This window comes from Coenobita brevimanus, chromosome 104 (genome assembly GCF_032717465.1).
Source record: "Coenobita brevimanus isolate Jiangsu-jjx chromosome 104, ASM3271746v2, whole genome shotgun sequence".
In the NCBI taxonomy this organism is placed as follows: Eukaryota; Metazoa; Arthropoda; class Malacostraca; order Decapoda; family Coenobitidae; genus Coenobita; species Coenobita brevimanus.
This window is the reverse complement of record NC_137057.1, coordinates 10509536-10515724: the sequence shown is the minus strand read 5'-3', so window position 1 is coordinate 10515724 and position 6189 is coordinate 10509536. Positions and strand designations below refer to the sequence as shown.

At 41.9% G+C, this 6189-nt stretch overlaps 1 long non-coding RNA gene across 1 annotated transcript in view; it reads right to left on the bottom strand.

Moving 5' to 3' along the window:
* Nucleotides 1-388: 388 nt before the first annotated feature.
* Nucleotides 389-6189, bottom strand: part of LOC145416124 (uncharacterized) — a 15329-nt gene continuing 9528 nt past the window's right edge. Inside the window, exon 3 of the long non-coding RNA XR_013900198.1 lies at nucleotides 389-404. This is a non-coding gene — a long non-coding RNA (uncharacterized LOC145416124). The remainder of the gene's footprint in view (nucleotides 405-6189) is intronic.

Genomic DNA, 6189 nt, shown 5'->3' with positions numbered 1-6189 from the left:
TTCAGCACCAAGACAAAGCAGTGTTCTCTTGAAGAACTACCATTAAGGGCTATGTTGAAATGGGAATTATATATATATTTAAACATTACCGTTCCTTATAGTTCTAGTGGAAATGAAATCATATGATACTTTTTATCACTTAAATTACCATTATTCAGAACTGGATAAAAAATATATATGATCTATATGTTAGTCAGGTAATAAAAACAATGTAAGGTGCTGCTTTGGATTTATTCACTTACACACTCGTTCGCGCGCAAACACACACGCACACAGGCACATGCACACAGAATGGAGATTGGTCCTGGTTCCTGTTCACGTTGGTTCAGGTCGGTTCAACGGGTTCCATGTTATCCAAGAATTCCAAAAACTACTTCAAGCAAGCAGATGATGAAGTCGGTGAGCTGTGGGGGAGAGAAAGAGAGCGAGAGAGTGAGTTATAGGAGTAATGGATCTTTTTATTAGGGGAGAGAGAGAGAGAGAGAGAGAGAGAGAGAGAGAGAGAGAGAGAGAGAGAGGGAGAAAGTTACAGGCGTTATGCCTTTTTATTTTTTTTTTTCCGGTGAGAGATGAATTATTGAGTTTATGGATTTTTTTTTTTTTCAGTTTAGAACAACTACGATGTAACACAAAGTAAAATTTCAACAAAAGGGTGATAATGATCGTGAAAGTAAGCATCGTATGTTAATACATATTTTTATTACTATGAAATAAAAAAATAGCAGATAATTCTCTCTCTCTCTCTCTCTCTCTCTCTTCATCAATTTTTCTATATCTATCTGTCGTACTCACAAAGCCTAGTATCTTCAGCTTCGACAACAGACACGCGATGACATCCGGGAGGGTATCAAGGCCGAAGATTTGTACCAAGACATCCAAGTTCACCTCAGGTGGTGTGTCGACTGTGGTAGAGGAAGGGGAGAGAGTCGATTAGGTCAAGTGATTTGAGAAGCTGCCTGATGTTTGAAAGGACATAGGCAATCCAGGACAGGGCAGGGTAATGAAGAGGAAGGCAGGGTAGGGTAATGAGGAGGAAGACATGGAAAGGAAGAATAATTTAGAAGAAGGCAGGGCAGGGCAAGGCAGGTGATCCGTTTGGAGGAATGTTGGATGAGGGTGTGACTGAGAGAGAATAAATCTTTCTCACTCTACTTGTTTAGGAATCAGTGTAATATCTTCGTCATCGACGTCGTTATCGTCTTGTACTTATTTGAAATCTACAACTCAGAAATAAAAACAAATCAACCAGAAGATTAAAAATATTTACCACACCACAAAAAAAAAAAAAAAAAAAAAAATGCCTGTAGATTAAACATTTTCGTCACACCGAACTACTTGATGAATCCAGTTTGGTTGAATAAACTGAAAATAAGTCCTCATATTAATGAGATGTTTAGCGAATACAAGAAAAGCCGAGGTGATGACAGTTAATAAATAGATGGAGAAGAACGCTATGAACCTTGATCAAGAAAGAACAGGAGGAAATATTATAGTGTTTTAGGAATTTAACAGTGATCAAAGCACCAGATAGAGCTAAGGGACCTGAAGTAAGTCGTAGGTTAGGAGAAGAGGCATATTAGGGCACTGTGATGCATGGGGAAGTAGGAAAGCAAAGTGACTCTGGCGGTCCTGTATTGATGCATGCATCGATCTTTGAATACTAGGGACCGAAAAAGGGTAGAAGTGCCGGTGATGAAGTGTTCCAGGTCTGTATGTGGAATTACATATCATAACAGAGTGAAAGAGGACATTGAAAGAGCTTGAAAGACCAAGGACGTGTTAAAGTAGATGTAATGCAATGGAATGGGCAGATCAGGCTACCTTATGATATAGTCAGTAGAGAGAAGGTGTGGTGGGAGACTGATGACAGTATACAGATTAGAAGTGGAGTTACTGAGGGAAATGATGAGATCTAGACGAAGGAGGAAGGATAGTGATGAAAAAGATTTTTGAATAGAGGTGTGACCATCCAGGAGTGTGAGAAGCGTGTTTGGTATAAAGCAAATTGAAATAAAGTGGCTCAGGGGAAAACGACTCTGCCAGTCTTCTGTCAGAGCAAGAAGTGAAGCATCTGGGGTAAATCGTGAATAAGAGGAGGATGAGTGTGAAGTAATTTTAAGATAGCTTTACGTAGACCATTAAATAATGCAGCTAAGAAACAGAATGAGAATGACTGAGGTTGCTTTCTCTTGCTTTCCGGCACCACCAACCTGGAATGAGTAACAAGCAGTGAGAATTGAATCAAGTCATAGTACTGCCACCAAAATAATATAAACTAGAGTAAAACAGATATCACATAAAATAAAGGTATGGTATTGGCGCCAACGTAAAACGAAATTGCTTAAATCGACGATATGAGAGGCAGAGAAAAACAGAATCGCATAATATAGAGCTAGGGTATGAGAGCCAGAGTAAAATAGAATCACATAACATTAAGTTAGGGTATGAGATCCAGTGTGTAACAGAATCACACAATATAAAGCTAAGGTATGGGAGCTAGAGTAATCACATAACATAAAGAATGGGCATGAGAGCCAGATTACAATAATCACATAACGTAAAGCTGTGGTATGAGAGACAGGATAAAACAGAGTATGAAAATCAACGTAACACAGAGTGACTATATCAAAATGAGCGTAAAACAGGAACAATATGAAAATCAGCGTAAGACAGAGGCACTGTGATAATCGGCTTAAAACAGTGACAATATGAAAATCAGCGTAAGACAGAGTGACAGTGTGAAAATCAGCTTAAAACAGTAACAATATGAAAATCAGCTTAAAACAGTGACAATATGAAAATCAGATTGAAATGAGTGACCTTATGCAAATCAGGATGAAAGAGTGACAGTGTGAAAATCAGTGTAAAACGTGTAACAGTATGAAAATCAGCATAGGGGAGAGTGACATTACCGGTAATGTTAGCGAGAAGCTCCACGTTCACCTCAAGTTCCAACTCTGCGATGCACTCTGTCAAAATTTCCTTTATTGTTGTCAGCAGGGCTCCGGTGAGGCCTCCGCAGAGTATGTTAAGTTCCAGGACGCAGCCTAACACGTTGACCTCGCACGCGGGTAACAGAAGCGGCCCCTGACATGCTACGTCGACTGTAGAGGGTTCGGAGAATGGGGTTATTAGAGGCGGGGAGAAAAGAGGGAGGCAGGGAAGGCATCTGAAAAAGGGAAGAGAGAAGAGGGAGACAGGGGAGGAAACAGGAAGGACGGGGAAAAAGGGAAAGGAGTTGGTAGACAGTTGGAGGTAGTGAATGCTCTCCTTCACATATGGCTTTGGCTGTGGAGGGTTACGGAGAGAGTTAGTAAGAGTTGCAGGTGTAGGAGGAGGCAAAGGCAGAACGGAAAAGACTGAGATAAACTGAAAAGAACGGTGAAGAAGAGAGAGAGGAAGAAAGGCTTATCCTAATGTGCTGCTTTGGCTGTGTGAATTTTTTAGACTTTACAGTATTGGAATATATATCTAAGTGTATTATCTGATCGAAGTTTTGGTAGATTCGACACATTCTTTCGTAGTAAAAATAATGCAAATAAAGTAACTTCTTTATAGTAAGCCTGTGACAATAGGAGAAAGAACCTGAGTAAGAAAGTCATGGAGACTTCTTTCACCAATCTCCATAAGTGGGTATTGAGTAAATGAGTGAGTGAAATGGAGCATCCTTTGAGTATGAGTGAACCTGCATGGGATGAAGCGAGTGCGAGTGTCTGTGGGAGTCAGTTAAGACTAAGGGAGTGAGAGTAAATAGTAGAAACGTTCTTTCAGCTGCGTTAGGTTTATTATCTGTTTGAATATGTGTAAGTGAATCAGTAAATACAATAAATACTGCTGAGTGGATGTGTGTGTGTGTGTGTGTGTGTGTGTGTGTGTGTGTGTGTGTGTGTGTGTGTGTGTGTGTGTGTGTGTGTGTGTGTGTGTGTGTGTGTGTGTGTGTGTGTGTGTGTGTGTGTGTGTGTTTATTTTATATCTGATACCTTCTCATACCAGGGATTATGCCAATGAATGTGAGACTGAATATGCATGTTAGAAGGAGTACCAGCAAATGAGAGTGACATTCAGACGGCAACCAAAGCACAGCCACTAACCAAGCGGAGGAACAACAACGTCAAGGAAGACGTTGGACCCGCTGCAGGGCAGAAGCTGTGCCAGACTTCCTCCGGCCAGAAGACCCATGACGAAGAGGCTGAGAAGGGCCATCCGCATTGTGGTGGTGGTGGTGGTGGTGGTGGTGGTGGTGGTGGTGCCTGTAGGGGACAGGGAGAGAGTGACAGTGGGAGTGGGGTATGTAGGTGAAGGGAGGTAGCTTGGAGAGTGAGTGGGAAATTACTGAAAGCAAAAAAGGGTAGGGAGAGTGAAGGATGTGTGAGGAGTGAGGTGGGAAGTGGTAAGTGGGGGGAGAGTGGGCGATGAGTGTGGAGTGTGTGTGTGTGTGTGTGTGTGTAGGAGTGAGGAAGGAATGTAAAGGGATGTAAAATGGGGGATGAGTGAGGAATGTCTCTGGAAGTAGGGAAGGAGTGTAAAGGGGGAGGGGGAAGAGCGGGGCATGAGTAAGGAATGAGTATGGAATTGGCAAGGCAGGTAATTGGACGGAGAGTGAAGGATAAGTGGGCAGCGAATGGGGAAGTGGTAAGGCAGGTATGGGAAGGGAGGTGAGGGATGAGTGGGCAGTGAGTGTTGGAATGGAGACGAAACTGAGGGAAGCGTGAGCGATGAGTGAAGAATTAGTAAAGTTACCTGCTTATATTCCTTTTAACCTTAATTTGTCCCAGATTTACATCTTTTTGCATCTTATTTCATGGAGCTCAGTTTTAGGATAGGACACTGCTTCTTCGTTACATCCTTTCTTTGACTATCTTCCTATTCTAGTGTTAACCCGTTATTGCAAATCAGAATTCACGATGGAGACATGACAATTTTAGGACAAGTTAGAGAGAAATCAATGCCAAGAGAACCAAGGATCAAACAACTTCCGGTATATTTTTTTAATTCCTTCGATAATACTATTTCCCTGCTAAAAGATAGTCAGAGAGAGGAAAAAAAAAGGCAGTTTATACAAGAAATGAAATCCTCTTAGCTTTAGTTCATCGGGCGAATTTTTCCATATATTACTATGAGGGAATATGGTAATAAAATTAAGGCTATAGATGCTGAGTGAGTTACTGGCAAAGTCTCACCGAGATTTTATGCTGCATATGTACACAATAATAGTAACTTATTTTGCTCTAGGATGTGAAAACTGTCGGTTTTCTCTGAGTTAATCAAGGATTTTAGCCAATTCTGTAGCAGAGTTTATCCCATAAGTAAAGAATATCAGATGGTTTTACCGCGCATTTAACTGAAAAGACTTAGTAGTAGTGAAAGGGTAACCAGTCGTAAAAGAGATTTTACATCGTTTCACCACAAGAATTGCCCAGAGGTGAACAAATGTTAAGTGGCAGCACGTATAAAATGGGTCGTATCTGAATTAACTTTATGAATGAGGTTACCTGATTCTTCGCTGTGGAAGAGAAGGTGAGTGGAGTGAAGAGGAGAGGTGTGGATTCCGTCTTTTATAGGGAGATCAGACCGAGGAGAATGTAAGGGGAGATGGAAGGGGGAATGTGCAGAAGTAAAGGTAAGGTAGTGGGGGGAGGATGGGGGGAAGATGGAAAGAGAGAAGAGGAAAGTGGGGACGGAGAAGGGAGGGAGTGAGTTAAGGGGGTGCGGTGAGAGAGAGGAGGAGGGAGGGATAGGGGGAGTATAGCATGCAAGGACCTTGAGAGAGGAAGGGAGATAATTAGGGAGAGTGAGAAGAGGCGGGATGGAGGGAAGGAGGAAAGACGGTGATAGACTGGAGGGGAAGGTGGGTAGTGGAAGGAGAGAGAGAGAGAGAGAGAGAGAGAGAGAGAGAGAGAGAGAGAGAGAGAGAGAGAGAGAGAGAGAGAGAGAGAGAGAGAGAGAGAGAGAGAGAGAGAGAGAGAGAGAGAGAGAGAGAGAGAGAGAGAGAGAGAGAGAGAAGGTTGATGAAACTACATGGTATGACATAATAGTCTCAGAAAGATATTTTTCTTGTTTTGTTAGAGGTATCTCCAGACGATTTTATATACCTTAGGAGATACATGGATTAGATCTTGCATTCATTAACCTCTGTACTGGCAGATTTCCCGGCTAAAGTAGAAAAATAAAGACCGTTATGAGGAAAAC